Source organism: Camelus bactrianus, chromosome 19 (assembly GCF_048773025.1).
Source record: "Camelus bactrianus isolate YW-2024 breed Bactrian camel chromosome 19, ASM4877302v1, whole genome shotgun sequence".
In the NCBI taxonomy this organism is placed as follows: Eukaryota; Metazoa; Chordata; class Mammalia; order Artiodactyla; family Camelidae; genus Camelus; species Camelus bactrianus.
The window spans coordinates 36,855,720-36,873,283 of NC_133557.1; the positions used below are offsets into that span (position 1 = coordinate 36,855,720).

Below are 17,564 nucleotides of genomic sequence, written 5' to 3' on the forward strand. Positions count from 1 at the left end.
ACTGGGACGTCACAGAGCATTTCCACCGCCTTCTGTGGGTCGGGGGTGCTTACAAAGGCCTCGGGGGGAGGGGCAGTAGACACCTGACTTCTGGTGGGGGTTGGGGAGGGACAAGATTCTGGAAGCACACGTGATCCCGGAGTCACCACTGAGACCATCTGGAAGATGCACTCTGCCACGGTTTCTCTCCCTCTGAAATGGTAACTGCATCTAAAACTACACTTACAATTTATCTGTATCTACACTAACACGGATCAGACAGAAGGTGGTATTTGGGGTCAGGAGCCAAAGCCTCAGCCTGAGCCAGAGCAGTGGGCAAGGACCGCAGGGTAGTTGGTCCTGAGTGGAGCCTTGAAGAAGCGGAGGCTGTCGAGGAGGATGGAGCAGAGGAAGCAGGGAGCAGGCTGTGGAGGTGGGAGGGGCAGTCGTCTGTGTTCTAAGGAGGTGGCGATCCTGCAGGTGTTTCTCCTCGAACAGACAGACAAGTTCTCCAGTGGAAGCAGTGATCACTATTAAGGCATCATTGTAACCGAGCAGGACCCTGTGGGGCCTTCCCGGGACAGACCCCTCCCCCATGTCCTCTGCTGCAGCTCCTCTCAGAAGCACCCAGATAATCAGATCTCACGTATAGTTCCTGAGATTTCCAGATGTTTAAATTAAGCCACTGTCAAAGGAAAGAAATTAACTACTTGATCGAGAGCATGTGGCCCCCAGACCTTCTGGCACCTTAGGGGTTGATAAGTGTTGACCGCCCCGTTCCCTCCACATCAACCAGAGGATTGTGCACAAGCTGATCCTGTCCCCTGTGACCCCCTCTCCCTCACCTGGTCTTTAAACATACTTTGCTGAAGCCCTTCGGGGAGTTTGGGGTTTTCTTGGGCGTGAGCCACCCTGTCCTCCTTGCTCAGCCCTGTGATAAATCTTTCCCCGTTCTGAGCTCCAGTGTTTTGGTTCGTTTGGCCTCACGGTGCATTGGGCACACGAACTTGCCTTCAGTAACGTCACCAGGTCACTGTTCCCCTTCTGTGATCTTTCCCTAACCTCACGGCCACCCTGACGGCTTTGTGCTTTACGGAGAGGGGAACCGAGGCCCAGTTCGCAAAGCAAGTGTGACCCGGGGGCAGGTCCTCTGAGCCAAGCGCCCTTTCTCCCACATCACGGTCGCCTCCTCGGAATCCACGTGAGTTGGGGCCCGGTTCACATTTCCCCCAGGCTCAGACACATCGAGCACCGGCTTAGCTTTGTTTTTTCCAAAAGAAAAGACTTCACCCAGAGTCTAAAAAAGCACGTGGAACTGCATTGAATTTCACGGTACATTAGAACCTAGAATGGGACCCAAGACGAAAATTGGCCAGATTTCCTGATTAGCCTTTCTCTAAGCCTCGGGCTAGAGAAACAAAACTGGAGTGCACCGCGTCTGGGATTCTGCCCCACCGCAGGCCTCGCGGTGAATAGCTTTCTGCATCCAGGGCTTCCTACCCAGACGAAACAACTTCCCAGCTGCTTCCACCCAAAAAGGGACCGGCTCAGAGTTTCTGCCTTATTTACGTGCTGGGAATGTCCACCTGCATCTTGACACTTGTCATGGGCCAAGGATGAGCTCGGAGTTGACCCACAGTCCCCTGTGACCTGAGCTACATCCTGATGGAAAGCCGTTGCCGCCTTCGGCAGGATCTCAATCCTGGGTACCAGTTGAGCATTTGCACATTTTATGGCCATGGGATGCTGGTACCCCAATATCTGCTTTGGTGTGTTGGGACCCACAAAAGTGAGGTGGAAAGAGTTGGTATCAGGACTCCCGAGAGACACCAACGTACAAGAGTGAGGTCTGATGTCGGGGAAGCACTGTCTGGCGCAGTTATCACTCCTGTGAATGCCTCTGAAAGTGGCTGGAAAGGAACCGAAGCAGCCTCGCCTGTGCTCCGCCCGCCTCCCCATGGACCATGACCACCTCCAAACGCCAGCGCCCAGGGTGTTTCCACCTCCGAGAGCCAGCACCCAGGGCTGCCCTGAGCGCAAGTCTCTGCTCACTGGAGCCTCTGCTTGGCACTGTGCGCCACCCTTCCTCCCGTCCTGGTCCCACTACCCCGTCTCTCACCAGTTTTTCCAGGGAGCCCTTTCCAAATCCCGCTCACAAGAGCGCTCATGCCAGGCTCAGCGTCTGGGAAGACGGGCTAACCCAGGAACCGCACGAACGCTGCTTCCCCCACAAACATCCCCTTGGTCATCCCGGAGGAATCCTGCACTAAATCACGGCAGGAGAGGCATCCAGACCACATGATTGCAGCCTGGGGGTGGGCAGGGAGGGAGCAACTTGTGCCCATGCCCGTGGGTCTGCACAAGACAGTCCGTCCATCCCTTCCCTGCAGACAACAGGGTCCCACGTGAGCGACGCCCTTCGCTTGTCAATCCATCAGCCCCGAAGCAGCCTGTTTGTGCTCCGGGGATAAGTGCTCCTTCTGTTAGGATTCCAGCATGCCCGCGGGTCCCTGCTGCCCAAACACGGGCTGGCTGGTGTTTAGGATGGAACAGCTATAGAACCTGTTCTGAGAAACAGTCGGGAGAAGGGGAGTGGGATGCGGGAGGCAGGGGTGGAGAAACCGCACCAACCGCTACCGTGGCCGAAGTTCCCGCCGCAGGTGCCAGCCGCTGGGGCCAGGGGTGTCCCCGGGGCACGTCTCACTCGTCTGGGCTGCGAGGCCGCAGTGGGATTGTCTCCTCACAGCGTTCTCACTGGTCTTGGACACGTTCCAGACATTTCTACATTCTCCCATCGTATCATTTATTTTTTTAAAAAATCATTTTAAACCAGGAAGCTCGGATCCAAAGAGCCAAACAGAACTGAATTTCTGGTTCTGTCTCGGTCTGTTGGAAGCAGGAACAGACTCAGGTGACTACAGAACACCCCGACCCAAATCTGGGTGTGGAGGGTCTGGGACGTTGGGACCTCACGGTGTAAAAGGACATGGTAACTTGGGTTTGGGGATGGAAAAGGCTGTCGTTTGCGGGGACCGTTTCTAAACAACAGAAAGGCAAGTGCCGAGACAGCTTACGCGTGCTTGTGCGGCGAAGGAGAGGTCGGTGGCTGTTACCTACGTGAGAACCGTGGTCACGGTCCGGGGCACGACCAGGCACACACAAGGGAGAAAAGCCTGGAAAACATCTTTCACACGTAAGGAGTGGACCACACACATCTTGGCCAGCCTGGCCTCTCTGGGGGGGAACTACGCTGCCATAAAATGAATGAAATCAGCTCTTTCTAGCCCCTCACTTTTAACAAGCCTGGTGACTAGTGGGGTGGTTGCGTCCGTGGCTGGCGGAACTGGGTCCAAGGGAAGGCTCTCATGTCCATCCCTTTATAAAACACATCGAAAACCTGCTGAAGTGTGATGGCCTGGAAAGGAAAGTGAACCTCCCTCCCACAGAAGGCTGGGTCCTATTCCTCGTCAAGGGGACCAGAGCCTGCAGTTTTATCATATCCAGCCCCGCGTGAAGTCAGGCAAGACGGCAGGGGCATCGCTGGGGTGGACACTGTTGGTAGGTGCCAGGACCCCCTTCACTGGGCTGGGACACCCACCTCCCGGCGCCACGAATGCTGTCTGCTGGGTGCATCCTTGTCCTGAGAACTGCCCTCGGCCCACGGGCGCCACATCACCCGAAACGCCTGGAAGATTAAGACCCTGCTTCAAGAGCAGCGTGCAGCCGATCCCCTGCCTCCAGGAGGGATAACGCCACGCTCCCCGGTCCCTGCTGAACGCGTCTCTGCTGACTCTTCCTGCCTGATCCTGCTTCTCCCACCCTCCTTCGCTTGAGAACTGTCATCAATAAGTCACTTGCACAAGAATCTCTATGTCAGGGACCCAACTCAAGACGACCCCTTGAGTTGGCTTTTGCTCCCAAGTCTCCCAGGGAATGAGGCATCTCCCTGAAACGGAAAATGCACTCCAGCGGGAGAGATGAGCGCCGGTGCTCTCAGGGATGACCAGCGCAAGCTGTGCCTTTTCTGATCCCTCAGATCAGCGCAGTGGGTCGGACCGGTGGGTCTGGCTCTGTCTGTCCCAAGCGAAGCCCCAGGCCTGAGCAGAGCTGCAGTGCAGGCTGTGTGCCCTGGAAGTGGACTGACAGCATGGAACCAGATTTGGATTTGGCACTAAGAAACATTCTGCCCCACCCCGCTCCAAACATCCCTGGAATAATTAAATTAAAACTGGGTAGGATTTCCTTCCCCCGAATCTCTCTTTGAAGTCTGAAGAGGGATTCTGGGGCCATTTTACATTTTAATAAGAACTTTATTTCCCAGATGATTCCATCACTTGGAAGGCAATGAGTCTGGACGAGCCGGTCATCCCTGCTGAGACGCCCCAAAGACTAGAGTTCACAAAGCTCTCCGTGGTCAGTGTTGAACCTCTTGTAGCCCCGGGCCCCGTCACTGTAGGAGTGTTTCTCTAGTGGAGGGAGACACTGCCTACGGCTAGGATTAAAAATGTTTAGGAAGTTCCAATCGCATGACTGATCTGGGCAGGAGGGACTGCAGATGGGTAACCCCAGGGTGTAAGTATTCAGAAAACACAGGCGGCGTCTCTGCCCGTCACACGAAGGCCTGGTGGCCGAGGCTGGGAGGCGCAGACAGATGGCCGTGCAGGGGACAGCGGCAACCACAGACCCGCTCTCCCTCCGCGCAGACCCACACCCCAGGCCCCGGGGAGGCTGCGGAGCCGGGCCCGGAAGGAACGTGAGCTATTTTAACTTGGAATGTGGCAAGTGAGGCCAAGGGAGCCACGGCCAAGAGACACAGTGCAGAGCAGGCCTAAGAGAGCATTTTCCCAACAAATCAGCTCTCTTCTGAGGACCCAAAGAGACAGGCAGCTGTGGTCCCCCGGCAGCTCGCCCCTAGGAAATCGGCTGCATCTCAGCACGTGGGGATAGGGAGAGCTGGACCGCCTCTCAGGGAGGTGGAGGAGGAGGCAGGGGGCATGACGCTGGACCCCAGACTCCGGGCTCCTGATCCCCCAGCGGTCCCATTTCCTGATGGGTCCTCTTTCCCTAAGAAATTCCCACGTTCCCCGCCCCTCCCCGCACCCCCTCACTTTCCCTGAATACTTGGAATTTCCAGACTATTCTGTTCTTTTATCCTCAACCTGGTCCTAAGAGTGCAGAGGACAGTCAGCAAATGCTGGCTGGGGCAGATGCCTGACTATCCTGTGGTATGGAGTTAGTACCCGCTTAATTCATTTGATAAAAATTCCACTGTATCTACTCTGCATCAGGCACTGTATCTGTAAGTACATCGTTTGCTTATCTTTCTCACTTCCTTTTTTTTTTACATATAGACATCACTGCCATCACATGCCTCTTCCAAGGTACGCACAGTAGACCGTGTTCCACGGATTCCAGGTCCGCCCCACTGAGATGTCAGGGGAGTAATTAGGGATGGCGACTGCTGGTGTGACCCGCTTAGGGAATGAGTCACTGAGATGATCCACCAGGAACTGGCTCTCATCTACAAGGAGTCTCCACCCAGCTGGTCACCTGGTCAGCTGGCGCTGATCCCTGTCGCCATGGCGACGAGGCCAGAACCAACCGTGAATTCAGACAGCTACTTGCCAGCCCCATGGGCAACCTCAGGGTCTAGAAATAATTCTCTGCCTAGAGCCAGACATCAGACATCAGAAATGTATACCATTATTGCTCAGATTGGGAACGCCTGGCTCTAAGTGCTCCTCGAGCTGGAAGGCTGTTGAGTCCATCGCCGCGGTTGGGCGGCACTGACAGAGCAGGGGGTGCGTGCGGCGGGCACGCCGGTGTGTGTTTCGGGGGAAACGGGAAGTGATGTCGGGCTATGCCAGCACAAACTTTTCTTCACATTGATAGTTACTGTCATGTTATTATAAAAATACCCATGTGCATTTATGGAAGAGATAGATATAAAGTCACCTTTAAAATACATAGATTTTTTTGAAAGTGAGTTTATTTTAAGAAAAGTGTAAAGGACATAGTTACCCATGAAATGTGTGGACACGGCAAACACGTACCTATGTGCGGCAGGCAACTAACATACGGGCACCTTGGCCTTGGGATTAAAGGTCAAAGGTCCACAGTGAGTGGGGTCTTAAGGCGGCCTTGACCTCAGATTTCTCTTCTTCCAGAGGGAAGGACGATTGACCATCAGACCTTCCAAAAATTGATCGCGTGTTGAGAGCCGGACCCTGGTGCCAGGCCGGGCAGGTACCCCGGCAGATAAATGGAACTGTCACCAACGCCCAGATGCAGAGATTTGACCCAGACAGGCAAAGGACTTGCCCTAGGCCACACGACTCCCCAGAGTCAGACCCAAAACGCAGTTTCCTTGGACTCCAGAGCCCGCGCTTTCCACCACGACGTTTTCCTGACTCCCCGGAAGCAAGCACCTGGCCCAGAGGGTAAGGAAGCCACCTGTGACTCTGCCGAGGCCAGAAGGCCGGGTGTGGATCCTTCGCAGAGGTCAGTCAGATCTGGTGCACGGCACCAGGTACAGGTGCACATTTCTAACACCAAGGGGAGGGAAGGAGCAGGGAGAAGTCCCCAAGTGTCCCCCAGGCAGAACAGACCCCGTGCCATTTTGTGCAAAGAGCACATGGAATCTCAGTGTCTCTCGGGGAAGGGGGCCTGAAAAATGGGGTTTGGAACAATCAGACAGAAACAGCGTTCATTTCTAATACTGCGTTTTTGGGAAAACTTCCATCCTAACCTTCCAATCTTAATAATGGCTCTAATTGTCCCAACCACTGAGTCACTGTCTCTTAGCAAATGTGCAGGTCAGGCATTTTCAGTGTTCAAATACAATGTCCTTGGGGCTTTTTGAAGGTAGTTAACGATGCAAAGGGCCACAGGTGGTACCCAGACATCTCTTTCCCCAGAAAACTGGATGGTCCAGCAACAAAGAACGCCAAAGGGACCCCGGGGCTCTGACCTGCCTCTCGCTCAGGCTCAGTGCATGGAAAGGGTTGGAGTGAGGGTCAGGAGACAGCTTCAACTGCCAACTTCCTCGTGAGTCTGAGAAGAGTGTCTTCCGTGGGGAGCTAATCAGGAGCCACGCCACTTTCTTAATTCCCATGCAGGCTGTGCAGTGAAGCGGTGCTGCCCGTGGGCTCAGGATTGGTGTCCATCTCATTACCACCCACAGGGACGAGTGGGAGAGACGTGGCCCTTGTGCACAAGAGGACAGTCTGGGTGACCTGGTAACGGTTCCTACAGCCAACGACGGGCAGCAGGCATGGTTTCCGGAGTCCCTTTGGAAGGCATCTTTAGATGTTTACAGCTTTAGAGACAGGTAAGCAATTCAGGTTCATACACACACGAATGATGCGGACTTTCTCTGTTCCCAAAGACGGTTTTCACTTTCTTCTACGCAAAGCCTCCAGGATCTAGAGTTTGGACTCAGGAAGAAAATGGGGCAACACTTAACTTTGTTATTCAACATGGTGAAGAGAAGGGTGCAAGGCAGAGAGCGCCCCCTTCTGGACGGTAACACACTGGCTGTCAATTAAAACGACCACATGCTATAAAATACACTCAACACTAACATTTTTGTCAAACATGACTTTTCTTCCACATTCAAAAGGCAGTTCAGGACCCACAGATCCTCAGGGCCATTGTCAAGCTCAACAGCAGTTGAAACCTCACCGACAAACACATGGGTGTCCCTGAGGAGGGATTCCTGGCTGGCAGAGTCCTCCAACACCCTACTTTTCACTGTCCTTCCAAAGACACTTTGGAAAGGGTCATTGAGCTCATTTGAAAAAATAAATTGGGAAAAATCCATAAAAGAGCAAAATACGTAAATGTTTACAAAAGAATCTCCCAAACTTCAGGCATTTAGTAAATGTAAATTATGAACAGTGAACAAAGGATACGACCTCTTGGAAAATATTACTCTCGTGTTTGCTTAATTTTTTGGAGTCCTGTGTTGTCTTATCCTGCAGTCATAATGAAAATGAAATGATATACAATAAAATGAACTACTTGACAGTAAAACCTGTGATCTTAAGTTAGGATTCTGAAATATGAAAACCCACAGAGACCAAGAAAAAAAATAAAGACCTCGTAGAGCCAATGGATCAGTCACACCGAGAAGGGGAGCTGGGTCTTGATTTATCAGCCCTGTGAATGGGACTGAACGCCCACTAATTCTCCACCTCATCATGGCACGGTGTCCTTTTGTCTCCACAAATCGCAGGAAGCAGGAATTTTGAACGTAAGGATTAAGCCAGCCCATGTGCTCTCCCCAGAGAGTCTAAGAGCAGCTGACACAGTCCATTTCTCTAAGCACAGACAAAGGAAACACAGCTGGGAAGTGTCCAGGCTCCTGCTCTGTGACTGATCTTGGTGAGTGCAGCTCAGTTAAACCACCACGGGTAACCAGGCTGAAATGTACTTTGGCCAGTTTCCCAAGCGGGCTCATCCACGGAGACTTCTGAAATGAGGAATCTGGGAAAAGAACCGCCAGCTGGTGGCCCCTGGAGCGGGGAGCCGACAGTCCCGGGTGTTTCCTCCTCCAGGAGGCAGTTAAGCCGGTGGGGCGGCTGCGGTTCTCACTTGTTTACAGAAGGTTCTGTACTGGATCTTTCTCTCCTGGGCTGTGATGTTCTCTAACAAGGCATCGGCCTGTTTTTGATTTATCTTCCAATGTAAAGGGTCGCCTCCCAGCCCAATGCTTGAAGTGCTCAAGGCAGGAAGGAGGAGGTGCAGTCAAACGGCAGAGGTGAACAGGGAGCAGGGCTGGGGCGAGGGGTCCAGCTCCGTGCTCCGAAACACCTGCCCTCCGGCCTCTGCCCGGCCCAGACGAGGGAACGGAGCACCGTCCGAGGTCCCATGGTTGCAGCTGTGACTTGGGAGGAAGGCCAGAGTCAACACATGACCTCCTCTTCCGCAGTGTAGGAAAGTCTCCCCTGGTGATGCCTCTCCCTCCGTATCAGTCTTGGAGAAGGGGCTCCAGCGATGTGGAAGCAGCGACATAAACATGCAGAGAGGACTGTCGATACATTCCCCAGCTTAGCCCAAGTTTAAAGAAGGAAACATCCCAGGTACACATAGCCTTATCAGGAAAAAGCAAACTAAACACAACTCTGGGGAATTTGACAATAAAACTGAAGCAGCAGCTCACCACACAGAGACATCATTCTAACAAGGCTTGGAACGGAGTTTCCTGACCCCAAGGGACACCGGGACTCTGGGCATCAGGAAGCATGGTTAGCAGTCAGTAGCCATGCCTCGCCATGTGACTCCACGGGCAGTGGGTGTGGTGTCCACACCTTTGCCTGAGTCTTCCCAACCCAGTGACTGACTAGGTTTAGGGGATGTGATTGACTCGAGATGGATTTGCTTGAAGGCTCATACTGATGCTAAATTGTACGAGAAGCCAGGATGCAATTCTGCAGAAAGCTCCAGGTCTGCCACGGGGGAGTCAGGTGTCTCCTCTGAACCTCGGTATCTTCATCTACCAAATCAGGCAAAAGATGCTTCTGCTCTGGGCGTTGCAAAGCTCTGTGTCGTTATTATTCTTACTCAGAAGCATGGGTTCTGATGCAAGGAAAACCAATCAGATTTTTTTCTTTCTTTGGTGGTTGCTTTAATCTTGTTTATTAGCACAGTAACAAACGCAGACTTAACGTCGTCTACAACATTGAACCCATCCGCTGGGCAACTCCTATTCCTCACCTTATGGTTAACAGCTTAAGGTATTTTATGACAGGTCAAAGTACCGCGAGGAAAAAGGAAGGACAGACATGAACACGGTGAACTGTGAAAAGGAAAGAGGGAGAACGGAGGTGGCGGGAAAACTGAGCGCCCTCCCGTGCCCCCAGCGGCTCTGAGCCCCCAGCCCCGAGACCCTCCTGTCGCCTTACAGGGCGTTTAACAGTCCAAGAGGAATCTGTTTAGCATCTGAGCCCTTGGTTCCTTGGGTGGTGCCAAAGAAAAGTTACAAGAGAATAGTTAATGCCCCGCATTTATCTGACAGATCTTCCAGACTCTTCTTTGGAGAAAGGATTATCATTACTGTCCCTGTTTTGTAGACAAATTAAACTGAGGTTTGGGTATTGAAGTACCTGCGTACAAGGCTTTGGAGCCAGAACTCAGGCCCTGTGTGATGGATCCCAGTGTCCGCATCTCCAACCACGACCCGCAGAGGTGGGGCCGCCTTCGGGCCCCAGGTTCCCACGGAACATCAGTCTCTGCTGGTTCTCCGGGGCCTGGCGGGCCTGGCAGGGACACCGGAACCCCGCTTTCTCTCCCAATTCAACCACAATGTAACCCACACCTCACGCTCTCTTTCCTTGGGAACGCCTGTGCCGGTGATTAAGCCATTCGATCGACAAAGCACGCGAGAACAGAGAAGAAGACAAGAAACAGCGTGGGCCACTCTTCATTCTGCTGTCCCCAAACCAACAGAGTGAGGGAGGGGGCTCTGTCTCCCTGGAAGGGGACGGGGTCGCTCTCCTGAAGTGGGTTAGGGAGGCAGGGTTTCTGGGGAAAAAAGCAAACCTGTGGCAGTGGGGCTCCCTTCCCTCCCCAGCCTGACCTGTTTCCACTTTCTGGGGCCTCCTCTCTCCCTCCTTGGAAAAGGCCCCCCAGAGTCCCCCCCAACACCGCCAGGGGCCTGTGCCCCCACACGGCCTCTCTCTCCTTTTTTTTTTTTTCCTTTTTTCTTTCACAATTGAAACTCCTCTTCCTTCAGTATGAAAACCACCAAAGAAGTTTTCAGAGGAAAGCAAACTGATTCAATCAATGCAGTGACGTTATAAGTGACAGACAGGGCCAGTCTTTAAAAGCCATACAAATCCTGACTCCCAGCCACAAGGGGATCTTGAACAGTTATAATCTTGGGACGCGGGGAGGACCCTCGGAGCAGGGGCGTTTTCTGCAAGGAGCTGAGTCTCGGTGGTTTGGCCCTCCGAGTGGACCAGAGAGGCCTCTGGGAAGCTGCCCAGCCTCGGGCCTTGCTGACCACAGCCAGCCCCGTGGGAATGGCTGTGTTAGGCGCCGTACACTTGTTGACAGGTAACACAAAATGATCCTCAAAGACGCAAGGAGAAATGAATTCCCCAGGCACCCAGCTCCCGGCCCAGCGACAAGCAGGGCGCCCAGTCCCTCTGCGGCCCTCGCACGAATGTTCTTACACGTGTACCAGCACGTAGGCATAAACAGGGCCTCCTTTCCTTTGACCTACACGGGCTGATCTCACACGAACGGCAGCATAGTCTGCACGCCTGCTGTTTTCATGTAACATATGTTGGAAACCTCTCCTTGTGCGCACATCAGCCCAGCCGCCTCAGCCCCTGCCCGGACTGCAGAAGCGACCCATCCACCTGGGACCCTGGGGACGGGCGTCTGCTCTGCTGCTGGTCACTAGCTCTGCGAGCTGGGCTGCAGTCACCCTCTGCACAATGCCCGGATGAGGACATTTACTCCTCTAGGGTAAACTAGAAGCAGAACGGGCAGCCAAAAGCATTTTAAAACTCTGATAGCTATAAACACCATCCCAAGGGTCAGCATTGATTTTAACACCCACAGGTGACGTGTAAGAGTGCCTGATTCCATATCCCCGCCAACACATCCGACTATCTAATTTTTTTCACCTCTGCTACTCTGAGACTGGAAACACAGGGTCCAAGGAAGCAAACTTGTAATTTGCTTACAAGTGATGAGGCTGAGCATCTTTCCATGTTTTTTTTTTTCAAGTTTATTTAAAATTCTTTTCTTTTTAATTGTGGTAACACATACAGGACATAAAATTTCTTACTCCTTTTTAAGTATACCATTCAGCAGTGTTAAGTACATTCAGCTGTTGTCCAGCCTGTCTCCAGGACTTTTTCATCTTGCAAAACTGAAATTCTGTCCCTACTCAACACTGACCCCCAGCCCCCCTCTCCCCAGCCCCTGCACCCGCCCTTCTACCTTCTGTTTCTCTGAATCTGACTCTAGGCACCTCATCTAAATGCAATCAGGCAGTATTTGCCTTTTTGGGTCTGGCTCATTCCACTCAGGATGAACCTTCACTGATGATTCACTCATGTTGAAACTTGTCTCGGAATCTCCCATCTTTTTAACAGCTGAATAATATTCCATCACATGTACACACCAGTTTGTTTACCCATTCACCTGTCAGTGGACACCTGGGTTGCTTCCACCTTTTGGCGATTATGAATAAGGCCGCTATGAACACGGGTGAACAGATACCTCTTTGAGACCCTGCTTTCAGTTCCTCGGGATCTACACTTAGGAGTGGAGTTGCTGGATCATAGGGTAATTCCATGTTTGATTCTTTCTGTATGTTTTAATGCCATTTTATTTTCAGCTGACCCCTAAGCACCACCCCCAGGACCTCTGTTCCTGGGAAGTCACTCTCTCCTATCTTCAAGCCCATCGCTGAGTCTCTCCTCAGTTCCCTCTGCTCCCCACAACACTCTGAGACTTTGCCTCCCACTGTAACCCGAGAATAATAAAGCAGTGCGGACCCAAGCTGGCCCTGCAGTTGCGCGAGCGGAGGCAGCCCCTCCCAGAGCTCCCGACAGAGCAGCCGCGAGCGCTCCGGCCTCGGGGCACCTGGCCCAGCCTCTTGGCCGTGCAGACCTGCCGGCTTCTCTCCTGCCCCCAGCCGCAGCGACTCCGGGGTCCACACAGAGAAGGCAGATCTTCTGGGCATCTGGAACTTCATTTAACCCCGGAGGCAAGAAAAGCAGCTGGGAGAGCTGGTAAAAATGCCATCTACCCTTACGATCTTGCCAAACATTCCAAACCCTAAATTTAGGTTTGGTTAAAACCTATACACACGAACTACTCCACAAGCCCACAAGCCACTGAAATGTGATAGCTGGAGTCTGTGTCCAGCGTCCTAGACTGAATGCATCTAGAATTTCTTTTCCATTTGTTTCAACTGCAAAAAACTTTCCTTTTTGGTTCCCTTCCCCGCTGCTTTGGAAAGCCAAGCTCAGCCCCAAACCTGCCAAGGAGCTATTGCTTGTTAAATGTCAGCCTCCGCCGTGGGTGGAGGGGGAGGGCTGCCGACGCGGGAGCGCAGGTGCTTTTTGGAGGCCCTGGTCAGTGGGACAGTTGGGCCAATGAATCAGACCCGATCAGTGGTTCTGATTCACCGGGCCTCAGCAGTCAGGAATCACATGCAAGCAGGCTGATCACGAGTGGGTAATTTACGGATCCCCACAGTGGAGACAGGGGGTGTGCTGACCCGTGAGCTCAGGCAGAAGGCAGTGCCGGCCGTGTGCCCGCAGAGAAGGGGACACCCAGGCCGCAGCACCGCGGAGCCCTGGAGCAGTGAGCTTCCCGTCTGCTGGGCTGGCCTTCTCACTGAATCACGGACCCTGCAATTTGATTCAGTGCACAAGGCCGCCGAGGCTCGTGCTGACGGAGCCACATGCTCGGGGAGTCCTCAAACGCTGCCCAGGGGTCCTTCCTGAAATCTCCGAGGTCCCACCAAGTCAGCGACTGGAGGACATGTCTCAGCAGAAGGTTCTCATTGTCCAGAACATTTCGGCAAGGGATGGGCTCTGTCCTTACATAAGAAACAGCCTCCAAAGGGGAAGGAAGTCTGACTGTCCTGGGCTTGCTGCCTTCCTTCCTTCCCTCCTTCACTAGGTCACACTGGCTGAGCACCTGTCATGGGAGAGTCCTCCCTAGGGATGGACAATTTAATTGCACTGATGAGTATGCGGTTTGAGGTGTGATGAGAACCAGGGAGGTACCCCGGGAGCCCTTAAGGAGGACTGTGAGTCCCTTGCCTGCGGAGGGAGGTGGGGGGAGGAGGAGGGGGAGGCGGCGGATAAGTAAGGGGAAATATCTGGGAAGATGAAGAGCCTAGAGAAACCAGGACAGGGACGCCAGCATGGTGCTTATGGAGGGGAGTGAGGCTGGAGGGGGTCCTGAGAGGAGGGAACGGTAGGGGAGGGGCCAGACCCCGCGGCCCAGGTGGCCCAGGTGTGCCAGGCGCGCCCAATCGGACGCGTTGACTTTTGTGCATTTTTATGAAGGGGGAGCTTGATCAGGTTAAATCTGCAGAAGGATCACGCAGACCCTCACGTGCAGAGGGCACTGGAGGGAGGGACGAAGCCACAGCACAGCCGGGAGAGAGGAGGGAGGGAAGACACTCCTGCCCAGAGGTGAGGCCTGATTCCAGAGCTGGGGAGGAGGGTGGCCAGCATATGCGCATCAGCATCTGAGAGCAGCACCAGGAGGTAGGGGGAGGCTGCGCTAGGAGGAGGTCGGGCCTCTGCCTTCAGAACTGGTGGGTGGTTGGGTGGGGCACAGAGCATGGGAAGGCGGGAGGGGGACCAGGTCTGCAGGATGGGCAAGGGTGCATTTTGGGGTGTGATGAGGCTGTGGCTCTCTGGGAGGAGGTGTCAGCTGGGTCTAGAGCACAAAGAGAACCCTGGGGGGCAGAGGTCAAACAGAGGAGGCCCTGGCACCCACTCCAGAGAAGAGCTGGTGTGCGAAGGTCACCCAGCGAACTGGCCTGGTTTTCCTGACTCTCCAGGGAGCCCCCTGGACGCTCCCCAGCTATCCCATCAACATGCAGCCCCGCTCTTGCCAGCTCAGGCTCAGGCTCCCATCTCAGAGACCCCGGCTCTCACTCTGCGTCCTCTTCGTGGACGGGCAGGACCCCTCGTTCCCTAGGTGCCCAACTGAAAAAAATCCAAGTCAGCCTGAGTTTTGCTGACTCTCAATGCCCCACCCCTCCACCCATCAGACTCTTCTCAGATTGGTCAGAGGGGTTTTCAATCAAGTCTGAAGCCAGGCCTCCAAGTTTCTCACTCTGACTCGGGCGGGCCGTCCTGGACCTCAGCTTCCTCGTCTGAAATTGTGGCCACTGCCTCCCAGGCCTCCCAGGCCTCCCAGGGTTGGGCAAAGCTGAGTACAGAGGCAGGTAAAGTGCGGAAGCCAGTGAGCGGCACACGCCAGCTGCTCAGGAGGTGTTCGCTATCATTACTTTAACTTTTTTTTCAACAGACTTCATGCGCGCCCACAGGCAAGATGCAGCATTGGAGCGCTTCTCTTGGGAGCATTGCCTCAAACGTCGGCTTCTTCCTCTGGACCACAAACTCCTCGCAGGCAGGGACTGTTTCTCATTCATACTCGCCTCCCAAGCTCCCCCGAGAACATCCTGAAATGTTCCTCCAACGCACAGGCAGCCAAGGCCTCTGACAAGTCCAGGCACACAGTTGGCAGCAAGAAAGGTGAGCGTTTATAACGTTCCTGCCGAGAACTCGGAGGACTTTCAGAGACTTGTTATTAAACGGGGGAGTCAATATGCATTTGTTGAATCCTACAGGATTTTTCTTACATAACTGAACTCAGTTTTGCTGTTTTGAAGCCTTCCCGGAGAACACCAAGGACCCAGGGCCAGGAAAGACAGGTCTCCTGCGACCCAAATGTTCCTGAGCGGCAAACGCAGCTCTGAGACTGAGCCCACTGCCCCAAGGAACTCGGCTAAGTCAGCTGTGCCCTTGGGGATTCTCCCTCCTCCAAGATCAGCACACGGAAGTGTCCCTCGGCTGAGTGTGAGGATAAGGAAGACGGGGTCTACAGAGTGTTCTGTATCCTCTGTAAGCGGGGACTCGGGAGCTGAACGGACTAGTTGTCTGACTAAGGCACAGAACCAAGTCTACAGGAGAGGACCCCCCTCCCATCAGCCAGACATCCTGCCGGGCAGGTCCCCGTGGGTTACTGCAAGTGCACCTCAAATTCCACCCCATTTTTCCTCTTTTTGTGAAAACCCAAAACTCAGGCAGCTGCGTGTCCCGCGGTGGAAGTGGGTCTGTAAAAATGGGTTTGGGAAGCACAAAGCACAGGCGAGACTTAAGCACGGCTTCCCACGAGCGGTCGTCTCACAGAATCACCGAGGGTCAGGGCCTCGCCTCCAGTCCAAAGCTTCCCAATGAGAACACGGGCCTGGAGAGGTGACACGACTGCTTAGCTTACTCATAATTGAGTTACGGGGCCAGACACCCCAGCCCTCGTCTCCCAGTAATTCCAAATTTTGCAAATCACACCGTGTTGAACGAATTTTAGTTGAAAACAAGCGGCAAAAGACAAGTTTGGCAACACGGCCGTCAGTGGCCGAGCCGTCCTGGCCTCTCTCAGCCGGCGTGGGTGCATCTCTGTGTCCGCAGCCGCCGTGCGAGGCGCGCGGCAGCCGGGCCCGCCTGCCGGAGGCAAGAGCTGCGCCCATGGCGTCCGCGCGGGCCGGTCGGCGAGCGCGTGCGTGCAGCCGCAGCCCCGGGCGGGACTTGCCTTCAAGGTTCTCAAGACCTGAGCGCAGCTGGTGCTCTGAGTGTCCCAGCGGGTCCCCTGAGCGCTCGTGGTCCTCATGTGAGTGGCAGAGGCCCTCCGCCCAAGGGCTTTTCCCCACCCTGCAGGCGGGACAGGGGAGCGGACCAGAGAGCTGGGGGTGGATGCCACCAGGCGCAGCGGCAGCCAAGGACGGCTGGGAGCAGGAGGTTAAAAACCCCGGCGTCCTCCTCCTGTGCTGTGTCCCCGAGCTCCCCGGCGGGACTGAGCCCCGCCCGCCCACAGAAGCCACCTCCTCGTTAACACATCTTGTACTGATGCCCTTCCCTCACCTCTGACTTCCCCACTGGCTAAGACAGCGAAGGAGAAGGGCAGGACCTTCCTCTCCCCAAACTGGTGAGAACGCGGAGCCTAAGAGGCGCCTGAAACACATGCGGGATGCCAGGAAGCCAGTCAGGAGGTGGTGGCTTTGCCCACAGACGCAGACGCGGAGCAGTTACAAAGCCAAGAACAAATATTAACTACTGTCTATAAAGTAGATAAACAACAAGTTTCTTCTGTACAGCACGGGGAACTACATTCAATATCCTGCAGTAACCTTTAATGAAAAAGAATGTGAAAACAAGTATCTGAATGTGTAAGTATGTCTGGGACATTGTGCTGTAACCAGAAATTGACACAACACTGTAAACTGACTAGACTTCCATAAAATAAACAAACAAACAAACAACAGAAAAAGACTAAGTCAGGAAGAGCTGCGTGTGAAATGGAAGACTTTGGCAACCACTCGTTAACCTGTGGACCTGCCGGCTTCTCTCCAACTGTCTGTCGTGTTAACGAGCAGGTGGCTTCTGTAGGCAGGTGGGGCTCAGTCCTGCTGGGGAGCTCGGGGACATGGTGCAGTTCTGTTCACTCCGGAAGGCTCAGAGGACCGAGGCGGGGACCTTTCCTGATCTTTCCACGCGGGGATAGCCAGTCAGTGAGCCTGGCTTGGGCCTGTCAGATGCCTGGGAGGATTCCTCGCCATCCCCTGGACGCTCAGAGCCAGCAGCGTGGTTTTCTGGAGGAGGGCACGATAAGTTCTGCAGACAGTGCGTGGGCAACGGCTCGTCTTCCAAGGAGACTGGGCGCTGGCACCCAAGGCCATCTGCTCCCGCTGAGTCAGGGGGAGCCGGCCGCCTCAGGCGCCGGGCTGTGCTCTGGGCCACGGGTGCACCTGCGGCAGCTCTTGCCCTCCAAAGGCTTATGGTTTATGGCTCTTTATCACATGATAGGAATGGCCCAGC

At 54.2% G+C, this 17,564-nt stretch overlaps 1 protein-coding gene across 2 annotated transcripts in view; it reads right to left on the reverse strand.

The window, feature by feature from the left end:
- The window catches only part of SLC24A3 (solute carrier family 24 member 3), a 428,781-nt gene that overhangs the window by 184,917 nt on the left and 226,300 nt on the right, over positions 1-17,564 (reverse strand). The window lies entirely within an intron of this gene.